At 61.9% G+C, this 11,943-nt stretch overlaps 1 protein-coding gene across 5 annotated transcripts in view; it reads right to left on the bottom strand.

Moving 5' to 3' along the window:
• FGD3 (FYVE, RhoGEF and PH domain containing 3) overlaps positions 1-11,943 on the bottom strand; it is a 53,268-nt gene that overhangs the window by 28,160 nt on the left and 13,165 nt on the right. For 2 of the 5 annotated variants that reach the window (XM_045467699.1, XM_045467703.1), the window contains exons 1-2: positions 9,927-10,057; positions 155-304 (exon numbers count right to left, since the gene is read on the bottom strand). The gene's annotated coding sequence lies outside the window, so the exon portion shown is untranslated. Of the gene's footprint in view, positions 1-154; positions 305-653; positions 786-9,926; positions 10,058-11,943 lie in introns of those variants that run through there. The other 3 variants (XM_045467702.1, XM_045467700.1, XM_045467701.1) reach the window with 3 other exon arrangements.

Raw genomic sequence — 11,943 nt, 5'->3', positions numbered from 1 at the left:
CCCCCCCCACCACCAACCAGAGCACCCTGGAGCTACTTCCTGCTTTGACCTCCCACCTCTCCTGGAGGAGAGGGAGTCAGGTGCCAGTCTGAGAGGGTGGGGCTGGGCCAGGGGAGATGACATTCCCCCCAAACCTTCCTCATGCCCCACTTACCTGGCCCCAGGTCCCCAGTGAGGGCTCTCCACCTGGCTCCTTGCTGGCTGCACTCCTTCCGGGTCACGGTCGGCGGCTCAGGCCAGAAGCCGGTGTGAGAGGGACTGGCCGAAAGTCTCCTTCCTGCCCATCACGTTAGAAGTGGGGGTCCTGAAACAACACGGTGGGAGAGGGAGCATGAAACCGCGGCTCCGCCGATGCCAGGATGCCAGGCCGGCTCCAAAGGCAGCGGGTGTAAGGGCAGCTTCACCGCCCCGCCCAGCGCGGCCAACTCTGCAAGGGTCATGGCCACAGGCGGAGGGAGCACAGGGGCGGCTCGAGGGCCAGGACTGACGCCTCGGAGTCAGGGTCGCACCCGGTGTGCAGAGGGCCGGCGGGCACCCTCCCAACACCCCCAGACGCGGCGCCCTGGGCTCACGCCCACAGTCAGCCCAGCGGCCAGCAAGCAGTTTCTGCACCCCCTCCCCTCCTCCCCCGAGAGACAAGGCTAAAGACCCACCGGTGGAGACGCAGCTCCCTCTGGCTCTCACACAAAACCCAACAGGCATCCAGGGCCTGGCCCTCCCCTCCGCGGCGCTTCAGGGCAGGAAGACCTCAGGGCAAAGTCCTGAGGCCCCAGCTCTGCCTATGGCACCTGCCACCTGCGTAGCTGGCTTCCGTGTGGCGGGACTGCTCCCGAGCGGACCTTTCCCTAAGGGACACCAGGCCACAGCAGGACGCACACCCTGGCTGCCACGCTCCGGATCGCTTGACGCAGTGGGGGGTTGGGAAATACCAAGATTTCCAGCCTGCGTTGTGCTCGCCGTTCGGAGACAAACTCAGGTTCCAGCAGACACTCAGGACACAGCCCTGCCAACGCGTGGCTGGAATGCGGGCGGCAGGCTAGGCCTCCCTGTGTCCAGCGGGTCGTCCCGCACCAGGTGCAGCCTCCGCAACCCCACCTCAGGCTGTCCTGCCTCTGGTCGGGGTGGAGAGGCAGCCTCCACCGGGCGGCAGAGCACAGCGCCCCCAGCAGGTGGGAACCGGCACTGCGCGTACTGTCACCCAGCGGGACAGGGACCTGGTGACAGTCCAGGAGAACAGGAGGTGGCGGTCACCAGGCAGAGCGCTGGAAGGAGAGCCCGTCAGGGAGCAGAGCGCGGCAGGGCCCCCAAGGATGGCTCAGCGCACGCGAGAGGGCGCCACGAGACCGAGGAGGAGCCGCTGGAGGGCATGGCACGGGTGTGGGCTGGGCCATGCGGTCCCCACGGGGAACCCACGGGGAGCCCTGCTCAGGTCCCAGGAAGCCCCCGTTTACACGCAGCGTCACTGCGTCCCTGAACAGCGTTCACAGCCGGTGATGAGAGCACAGACCAGGGAAGCTGCGGGCCCACGCCTACTCGTGCACAAGGTCAGCAGAGACGGGGGCGCGCACGACTGTCTTCCAAGAGCGGATCCGCTGTGGGCAACAGAAACCATCCCGACCGAATCACAGAGATAGCGGGATGTGGAAAAACCCAGCGGCACAGTGTGCATGTACCTGCACTCCCCGTGTGTATAACTGCAGGCCAAAAAAAGGGATTGAGCAGGAAATGCTTGAGGAGATCATGGCCAAAGTGTTTTCTGATTTAATAGAAGCTGTAAATCCACAGATCTAAGCAGCTCCGTCGACGCCAAGCACAAGAAAAGCGTGCACTTAAACATTTTTCCACAGAGAAAACTCTAGGCTTACAAAGCCTCTCTGGCGAATTCTGTCCAACATTCGGGAAGAAATGATATCAACTCGACACAAAGCTTTCCAGAACACCGAGGGAAAGAGAACGCCTGCCAACCGCACGGATGGCTCCGGAAACACCGTGCAGGGTGGAAGCAGATGGACACGAGGGAAGGTCCTCATCTGCTGCTCCATCTACAGAGTTCCGGGAGACGCACGCTACCCTGCGGCCTGGGGTGCCGGGCGGCTCATTGTCGTGACCGGGGAGACCGATTCACAGGCACGGACGCATGTGGAAACATCAGGTTGTGCGCTTTGAACACGGGCAGTTCCCTGTGTCGGTTACACCGCACAGATGGTGATGCCTCTGACTTGCTCCAGCTCGGCAAGGCAATGTCCCCAAGTGCCATTTTCCTTATTCCAGGAGGGACGGAGAGCCAGCCAGAGCACAGGGCCAGGCCTGTGGCCTAGGGAGGCTCCGGCAGCACTGGTGCCCACCTGGGCATTCCCTTCCGGAGAAGTGGGCTGCATTCTTCCCCCAGAGACCCTTGGGCCACGAAGGCCCCTTCTTCCAAGGGCAGCGGCAGGAAGCAGCTCAGCCAGACAGGAAAGTCCAAGGCACGACATCAACGCGTCCTTCAGGGAACGCAGAGCACCGCCCCCCACTCTGACTCGGGAAGCCCTGGGATGCAGCCCACGACCTTGCTCACCCCAGGACTGGTCTCCCCGCTGCCTTGTTGAGGCCAAGGTCAGGGAAGGCCAGCCCAGTTGCCGCCCGCCTTCCACGCCGCTCAGGGGACCAGACGGCTTCGGGGAGGGAACACACGTGTGCACACACACACGCATGCTTCCACAACACGTGCACACACACACACACCACGTGCCAGGAGCTGTGCCGAGCACTTCTGCACACCTGCCCAGTCACAGTCACCAGTCACCAAGGTGGGTGATGCTCTGTGTCTCAGACAAGCAGCAGCTGGGAGCCTCTATCCAGACACGCTGCTCTGAACCCCGGACTGGGCTCTGGGCTCATTCTGACATGTCCAGGGCCTGGGGGTGGGGGCGGGGGGTGTCACTACGGGAGGTGACACATCTCTAGCAGGCCCTGGCTCTCCCCTTAGAAGCCCCGAGTCCCCCCAGCTGAGTGAGGCTGGCTCCTGCACCTACTACAGGACTCAGCCGGGGTCCAGGGCCCCTGACAGCCAAGACTGCCACTACCCAGCAGAGAAGGCACCAACACTGGGGCTGGGGGAGGTTTGGGCAAGGTAGAAGTACGGACAGATCGAATGTCCCCCTCTCTGCAGGGTGCTGGGGACCATTTAAGTGTCTCCACCGCGGCAGCCAGCAGACGGGGAGGCATGAACGCTGTCGTCCCGGGCCTGGGGCCCTAGTACTGCCCGAGACAGGCAGGGACGGTCCTGCAGATGGACCACAGGGCCGACCGCTGCTTAGTTTCCCCTGTGGCGAGGTCTGCTCCTCAGGAGCAGCACAGGAACCCCTGCTGGAACCACCACCATCTCTGTCTCTTGCCGTCTGGCACCTGGCACCCTGTCAAATAGCAGCCGCCAGAGGCGTGAGCCAGAGAAGCCTCTGGAACTGTCCCGGCCCTGACTGGCCCCAGAGAAACCCTGAGTGAGAGCCACCTGGCAGCACCCTGCCAGCCCCAAAACTATGCGAGAGATATTCAGTGGGCTGCTCTCTCCCCCACCAAGCTCAAGTGGTTGGTCACCTGCAGCAGGTGACCTGAACGAGAATGAAAATACCATGGGGCGGCACCAGGAACCTCTGTGCCACCACACCTGCACGCGGGTCCAGGCTGGGAGACACGGCTGCAGAACCCACGAGCTGCCAGTGAGAGAGGCCCATGACCCGGGGGTGCTCTGCTCCAGGTCAGGCACTTGTGTTGGGGCCTCAGCCTGCGGTCTCCGTCCCGTCTGCCGAGCACACGCAGGCCCTGGCACGCGTCTGGGGTCAGTGGGATCTTGGAGGCGGGCGGGGCCACCAGGGCAAGCTGAGCACGGAGGAAAGGAGATGGATGGACACGGTGCTGTCCCTGCCTGCTGGGATGCCCACACCAGCTTACGTCCTGACTCAAAGTTCCTGCCCTTTTGCAAACGGTTTGATGCATCCTTTCCAGAAAACTTAGAAATTGTGGGAAAACAGAAAGGAAGTTAGAGCTCCCTGTCACCCTAGCACTGGGATGCTCGTGTGGGCAGCCGCCTGGGGACTGCACGGTCCCAACAGGGTCCTGGGTGGGCTGCAGCCTTTCTCAGAGACGTGCTTTTGTTTCAATGCCCATTCCAACACAAATGCGTCTTGTCCTCAAGAATGCTTTCCTCCCAGAAGAACTGAAAGCAGAGACTTGAACGAGTACTTGCACACCCATGTTCACAACAGCAGTATTCACAAGAGTCAAAAAGGAGAAGCAACCCAAGTGGTCACGGGGGATGATAAACAGCACATGGTGGGGCTGTGTGACAGAACATAACTTGCCAGTAAGAGGAGACAGACCCTGACATCTGCTACCTCACGGATGGGCCTTGAGGACATGATGCTGAGGGCGGTGCGCCCGTCACAGAAGGACATGCCCCGTGTGACTCCACCCACGCGAGGTCCCTGGGGTCGTCAAATCACAGAGACAGAACATGGCTGGTGGACCCCGGGGCCGGAGGCAGTCGTGGTGGGGCCGGGGCAGTTCGTGTTTCTAAGTCTCAATTTGGATGAAAATGTTCTGGACGATGGATGGTGGGGATGGTGAGAAAGATGTGAATACACTTAATGCCGCTGAACCAGACCTTTAGAGTGGCTTGGATGGCAAACTTTATGTCACCTGTATTTTACCACACACACACACACACACACACACACACACACACACAGTTTTTTAAAAAAGGTGTTTTGGAAAATCCTATCAGAAGTTGTGTGAACCAGAGTCGAGACAACAGTGATTCAAAAGCACCTAAAACCTACTCCCCCGCTGTGCCTTGGCCTTTTCTCCACACCCCGGAAGCCCCTCGGCCCGTGGGGACACGCGGTTGTGGTGAGGGCTTGGCCCAGAGCCAGCTGCCTGAAAACCTGTTGACCTGCTGCCGCTAAGCCACCGCTCTGCTGCTCTGCCCCCCGCCCCCCGCCCTGGTCCCGGGGCTCGAACAGACGGGGGGATGGGGACTGTGACACAGACCTGGGGGGAATCCTGACAGACCTGGGGGGGGGGGCCACACTTGGTAATGGCTGACACAAATGGGGAGGGGGACGCTGACACAGACCCGGGGTGGAGGGGGGGGAGTGTGGACCTGATGGACGCACAGCACGCAGGTGTACGGTAAGCGCACAGGACGCTCGGCACAAGGTGCGCACCGCAAGCTGGTGAACGGCCCGGGGGACGCATGCGCACAGAATGCACAGCATGCGGGGCGCACGCGCAAGGTTGCACAGCATGAGTGGTGCACGGCACGCAGGTGTGTGACACAAGCACGAGACGCACGGGACGCTGATAACACAGCGCGCCAGACGCATGCGCACAGAACGCGCGGCTCGCAGGACACACGCGCATGGGACGCACGATACGCGGGGCACATGGCACAGGGGACCCACATGCCCAGAACGCGCGTCACCCAGGACGCACAGCATGGGTGACACCCGGCACGCAGGTGTACGGCATGCGCAAGGGACGCATGGCACACAGGACAAACAGCCTGTGGGACACACGCCACGCAGGTGTACGGCACTCGCATGGGACGCACAGCACGCGGGTCTGGCTGTGCCTGCAAAACCGACCACCTCCGCTGCCTCTACTTACTGTTTCCTTTTCCTTCCTATTTTGTTTTCCCCTTGAACTTTCTGTATACGCGCGTACTTCTGTTTCCTGCTGTTGGTATTCACCGTCACTGCACGCTGCAGCCCTTGCCAGCCATCACACAGCTGCAGGAAGAAGGCCCGGCCTTCCCACCGGTGTGTAGGCCCATGCGGGCGCCGGGCTGTGTGGCAGGGTTGCGTGCTGGGGGTGGGCCACCAACTTCTGGTGCTGCACTGAGCCACCTGCTTCTGGGGTATGTGTGGCCCTACCTTTCATTATATCTGAAATTTTCACTAAAACATCTAGTGAAACAGGCAGACGTGCACATTCCCAAAGCTATCTTACGGAAACCCCGCCCCGCGCTCCCGAGAGCCACCCTGTGTGCGTGCACCCCGGTCCCACCCGAGTCCACACCGCCCTGGGGAGGCCTCCCCACGGATCCCCACCTGCGGTCACTGTCCCTGCTGCCCCGGTGGAGCCCTCCCCGTGACAACAGGTCTCATCTGTGCAGTGAGTGACCTGCCAGGTAATTGTGGGAAAGGGACATCAGGCAGCGGATTCACCTTCCCAAACCCGCTCACTTGGGCGAGCCAGAGTGCCATGTCCTGGGCGCCCACGGGCTTCATTCGTGTGGGCCCGTCAGAGCCTGCAGAGCACTCCGGAAAGGTCAGTCACCATCCACCTGACTGGACACCTACACGACCAATCATCACCATCATATGCGAGACCTCAGATAAGGAACATATCCCAGCCAGAGGGAACAGCATCCCAGAGAGGGAACAGCACCCTAGCCAGAGGGAATGGCATCTCAGAGAGCGAACAGCAACCCAGAGAGAGGGAACAGTGTCCCAGCCAGAGGGAACAGCATCCCAGAGAGGAAATAGCATCCCAGACAGAGGGTATAGCATCCCAGACAGAAGGAATAGCATCCCAGACAGAAGGAATAGCATCCCAGACAGAGGGAACAGCGTCTCAGAGAGAGGGTACAGTGTCCCAGAGAGAGGGAACAGCACCCCAGCCAGAGGGAACAGCATCCCAGAGATGGAACAGCATCCCAGTGAGAGGGACCAGTGTCCCAGGCAAAGGGAACAGCGTCCCAACCAGAGGGAACAGTGTCCCAGAGAGAGGGAACAGAGTCCCAGACAGAAGGAACAGCACCCCAGCCAGAGGGAACAGTGTCCCAGCGAGAGGGAGCAGCATTCCAGAGAGAGGGAACAGCGTCCCAGCCAGAGGGAACAGCATCCCAGAGAGAGGGAGCAGCGTCCCAGAGAGAGGGAGCAGTGTTCCAGCCAGAGGGAACAGCATCCCAGAGAGAGGGAACAGCGTCCCAGAGATGGAACAGCATCCCAGTGAGAGGGACCAGTGTCCCAGGCAAAGGGAACAGCGTCCCAACCAGAGGGAACAGTGTCCCAGAGAGAGGGAACAGAGTCCCAGACAGAAGGAACAGCACCCCAGCCAGAGGGAACAGTGTCCCAGCGAGAGGGAGCAGCATTCCAGAGAGAGGGAACAGCGTCCCAGCCAGAGGGAACAGCATCCCAGAGAGAGGGAGCAGCATTCCAGAGAGAGGGAACAGCGTCCCAGCCAGAGGGAACAGCATCCCAGAGAGAGGGAACAGCGTCCCAGCCAGAGGGAACAGCATCCCAGAGAGAGGGAGCAGCGTCCCAGAGAGAGGGAGCAGTGTTCCAGAGAGAGGGAACAGCGTCCCAGCCAGAGGGAACAGCATCCCAGCCAGAGGGAACAGCATCCCAGTGAGAGGGACCAGTGTCCCAGCAAAAGGGAACAGCGTCCCAGCCAGAGGGAACAGTGTCCCAGAGAGAGGGAACAGAGTCCCAGACAGAAGGAACAGCACCCCAGCCAGAGGGAACAGTGTCCCAGCGAGAGGGAGCAGCATTCCAGAGAGAGGGAACAGCGTCCCAGCCAGAGGGAACAGCATCCCAGAGAGAGGGAGCAGCGTCCCAGCCAGAGGGAACAGCATCCCAGAGAGAGGGAGCAGCGTCCCAGAGAGAGGGAGCAGTGTTCCAGAGAGAGGGAACAGCGTCCCAGCCAGAGGGAACAGCATCCCAGAGAGAGGGAGCAGCATCCCAGCCAGAGGGAACAGCATCCCAGAGAGAGGGAACAGCGTCCCAGCCAGAGGGAACAGCATCCCAGAGATGGAACAGCATCCCAGTGAGAGGGACCAGTGTCCCAGGCAAAGGGAACAGCGTCCCAACCAGAGGGAACAGTGTCCCAGAGAGAGGGAACAGAGTCCCAGACAGAAGGAACAGCACCCCAGCCAGAGGGAACAGTGTCCCAGCGAGAGGGAGCAGCATTCCAGAGAGAGGGAACAGCGTCCCAGCCAGAGGGAACAGCATCCCAGAGAGAGGGAGCAGCGTCCCAGAGAGAGGGAGCAGTGTTCCAGAGAGAGGGAACAGCGTCCCAGCCAGAGGGAACAGCATCCCAGAGATGGAACAGCATCCCAGTGAGAGGGACCAGTGTCCCAGGCAAAGGGAACAGCGTCCCAACCAGAGGGAACAGCATCCCAGAGAGAGGGAGCAGCGTCCCAGAGAGAGGGAGCAGTGTTCCAGAGAGAGGGAACAGCGTCCCAGCCAGAGGGAACAGCATCCCAGAGATGGAACAGCATCCCAGTGAGAGGGACCAGTGTCCCAGGCAAAGGGAACAGCGTCCCAACCAGAGGGAACAGTGTCCCAGAGAGAGGGAACAGAGTCCCAGACAGAAGGAACAGCACCCCAGCCAGAGGGAACAGTGTCCCAGCAAGAGGGAGCAGCATTCCAGAGAGAGGGAACAGCGTCCCAGCCAGAGGGAACAGCATCCCAGAGAGAGGGAACAGCGTCCCAGCCAGAGGGAACGGCGTCCCTGATGGAAGAAACAGGGCAAACGAGCATCAACCTGGCCATCCGGAGAACCAGGTCATGCGCCTGGAGATGGAGGAGGTAGGATCTTAGGGCTGCAGACAGAATGGGTCTCCCAGCTGTGGGCAGCTAGGGGGCTGTGCAGGTGGGTGGCGCCCCATTCGAGGCTGGGCTTCACATCCGTCCTACGGTTTGACTTCCATATTCGCTTCCTTTACTGAGGTGCCTCACTTGCGTCATGTGTCAGTGGGCATCCTCAGAATCCACCTGGGGCAGGTGCTCCCAGCCCTGGGCCAGCAGGTGCACCACTGTCACCGTTCTGAGTCCAAGGACAGCCCCATTCCTGGGCTCTTGAGGGGCTCAGGGCAGCAATGCTCCGTGTGGCCTCAGAGCCTCGTTTAACCCATCTGAGCTCCGGCCTCAGCAGACCAACTGAGGTTCAGGCCTCTGCGTGTCAGGGCATATGGGCCCGTCCAGTTTCGGAGGCCCCTGAACCGTAGGAGGTGCTGGGCTTTGTGGGGAGACGGACATCAGCCCCAAGGAGGGGAACCAGGGCCCCCAACATCCTGCAAACACCCAGCTGGAGACAAACCACTTCCTCCCCGCGCACCCGGCCCCACCCGGCTGAGCTGTCAGGCTCCGAAGGTTTGAGTTGGGCCCGAGGCCGAGGCCCAAAGCTCCCTGTTTCCTCTCCTGCCCAAGGGGCTGAGTAGTCAGCCAGTCGACTGCAAGCCCGGAGGGCCCCGGGAGCTGGGTGCTCGGGGCGCAGCTGTGCCCCTGGACACACCCCTGCTCCGCACAAACACACTGGCGTCTGGCTCCACCCACAGCCACCTGTGGTGCGCCCCCACCCAGGAGTCAGCCGTGTGGGGTTCCCAGGGGGTCCTCCTCCCCAGTAGGGCCGCCACAGCCAAGCCCTGTCAGCATCGAAATTGCAGGTTGCAGAACCTTCCAGAGCCGCATTTTGTGGGAAGGCCTACCCGCCCGGGGACTGTGTCTGGGACCACCCACCCCTCCTAAGCCCAGGCAAGGGAAGACCAGCACTGGCCAGGACCTCAGTGACAAATGTGCAGGCCGGACCCACGGAGGGGGGCGGTCACCCTGAGCCAGGTCGGCCTCAGACCCCGGCCCCTCCCGGGCTCCGTTCACCTCAGCCAGTCTGAGCAGCCCCAGACGATGCCGAGTGCTGTCCCAGCAAACGGCGTGCTTGCCGCTGGATGCGGCCCATAGCACCCTGGTTCTTCACAAACAGGCCCCCGGGAGGCGGAGGGGTGCGCACGACACGCCGCTCACGCACCACCACACGGTTCCTGCCTTGGAGCCACCGACCCCAAACGGCCCCTGCTCTGAACACCCTCGTCCCCAGGAGTGCCCCGTGCAGCACCAGCACAGGCTGCGGGGGCCGGCGAAGACCCCGGAGCTGGAACCACTCACCTGCCCTCCGTGGGAGTGTGTGCTTCTGTCCGGGGCGGACCTCAGGCAGCAGCGAACACAACTTCCTTTTGCTAGTTTTGCAATGCAGGTCGCCAAAGACGTCGCCTTTGCATTTCCGCGTCGTCACACGCCCGAGCTCACTGGTTCCCCAGCTGCCTCTTCTGTGAAAATACAGCCTGAACCGGCTGGAGAGCTGTCCAGGCCCCGCCGAGCCTCTGCACCGTGGCCTGCGGTGGCTTCACAGTGCCCTGAACTGTCCTGGGCGCGGACGTGGCGGAGGCCCCAGACTTCCTGCCTCCAGCTCGCCTTGTGGGCTTTTCTGCTCACACCTGCAAGCACACGACACTGGGACCCTTGGGGTGCCCAGCAGACGTGAGCAGTGGGGTCCCCTAGCTGAGAGGAGGGGCCAGCAGACCATCAGAGGAACAGCGAAAAGGGCCCACCCTACCCACGACACTCCGTGACCTCGGGGAGTAAATACGCGAGAAGTGGAGTCCTAGAGCTCGGGCCACGAGTTCTGCCCGCCATCCAACGGTGGCTTCTTCATCCCGCCATGATGCTTCTTTAGAGACAAAGTGATTCTTTGAACCTTGATGTCCTCGTTGCTGGCCAGGGGTCACTGTGGGGCCCCCCAGGGCAGCACTGCACACACAGGCAAGGTGTGAGGGTGAGGAAATGAGCAAAGGGGCAGCTAACGGGGTTCTCTGGCCCACGAAGCCCTGCCTCGTGCATCCCCAGAGCTCGCGTGGCTCCCCAGTGGGGTCTACACAGCACGCTCGCTCCCATGCCCTGCTGTTTGGGGGCGGTCAGGCTTTACCTCCAGAGAGCCTTCCTTCTAAGCTGAGGTCTGAGAGAGTCTGTGAGGAAGGTGCCGACCCAGGTCAGCCCGCAGCGGGGGCCGCCGTGTGCACGGACGCAGGTACACTTCCTTCCGGGAACGTGAAGACCGAGGCGGGTGCGCATTCTGTGTACCCCCCCCCCCCCCAGCCGCCACCTCACTGAGGACTCAGAACTGCCCCACCCGGCAGATGAAGGACGGTGGCCGGTGTCGCACCGGCACCTGGGCTCACGTCCCGGCTCTCGGGCCAAGAGCCCTGTGCCACAGAGCCTCTCAGAGCCCCGCTTCCTGCGCCATAAGATGGAGAGAATACGGGGTACATGGGGTTTTTGGGTGGAACGAGGGCCTGGCCCGTGGCAGGGGGACCCTCCAGATGCTCCCGGCTCAGGTGTGGCAAGAGCAGCACCTGCCACCTTCCCCCAGCGTGGCCCTTGCCCGCTGACATCCCTGAGCCAGGACACTGGCCGTGGGACCCCATCAGGACCTGAGGACCCAGGCCCGGAGCCCTGCTGCACACAAGTGGCCTAAGAAGGCAGGGATCAGGGCACACGGCACGGCAGCAGGCCAGGTATAAAGACACAAGACCGATGAACAAAAAGTGCAGTGGGGCGCGGCCTGGCTGGAGAGCATCCTACGGCGGGTGGCGGGGGGGGGGGGGCGGGGGAGGCATGTCAACCAGGGAGGTGGCACCGTCCAACAAGGAACACACTTGTGACAGCCGGCTCCCAGGATGGCCGGGGAACAGTCACATCTGGGTGTTCCTTCACTGCACACCTGTGCCCTTTGCTTGGGGCTGACCCGGTGACATGCCACTGGGACACCAGAAACGAAGAGGGCGACCTCCAAGGTCAGGTCTGCCTTTCCCTCCTGGGCCGCTGGCTCTGGGGGAGCCGCTGCCACGTGGTGAGGACCCTTAGGCCAGCAGCCGGCACCAGCCTGCCTCGAGGGAGAATGAGGGAGCGGATCCCTGCCTGTCCAGCCGTCAGGTGAGACCGCAGCCCCCGCCTCGCCAGAGACCTTGACCAGAGCCAGGCTGCACCTAAATTCCTGACCCACCAACGCCAATAGAATTGGTAAGTGTTTACTGTCATTTTAAGCCACGTGGTTTAGGTTGTTTGTTATGCAGTGATAGGTGATATACTGCGGTCATCAGGAAAAAGGGCCAGGGGTGACCTAAGG

This window comes from Leopardus geoffroyi, chromosome D4 (genome assembly GCF_018350155.1).
Source record: "Leopardus geoffroyi isolate Oge1 chromosome D4, O.geoffroyi_Oge1_pat1.0, whole genome shotgun sequence".
In the NCBI taxonomy this organism is placed as follows: Eukaryota; Metazoa; Chordata; class Mammalia; order Carnivora; family Felidae; genus Leopardus; species Leopardus geoffroyi.
The sequence above is the reverse complement of the archived record's forward strand: the minus strand, read 5'-3'. Positions and strand labels throughout refer to the sequence as shown.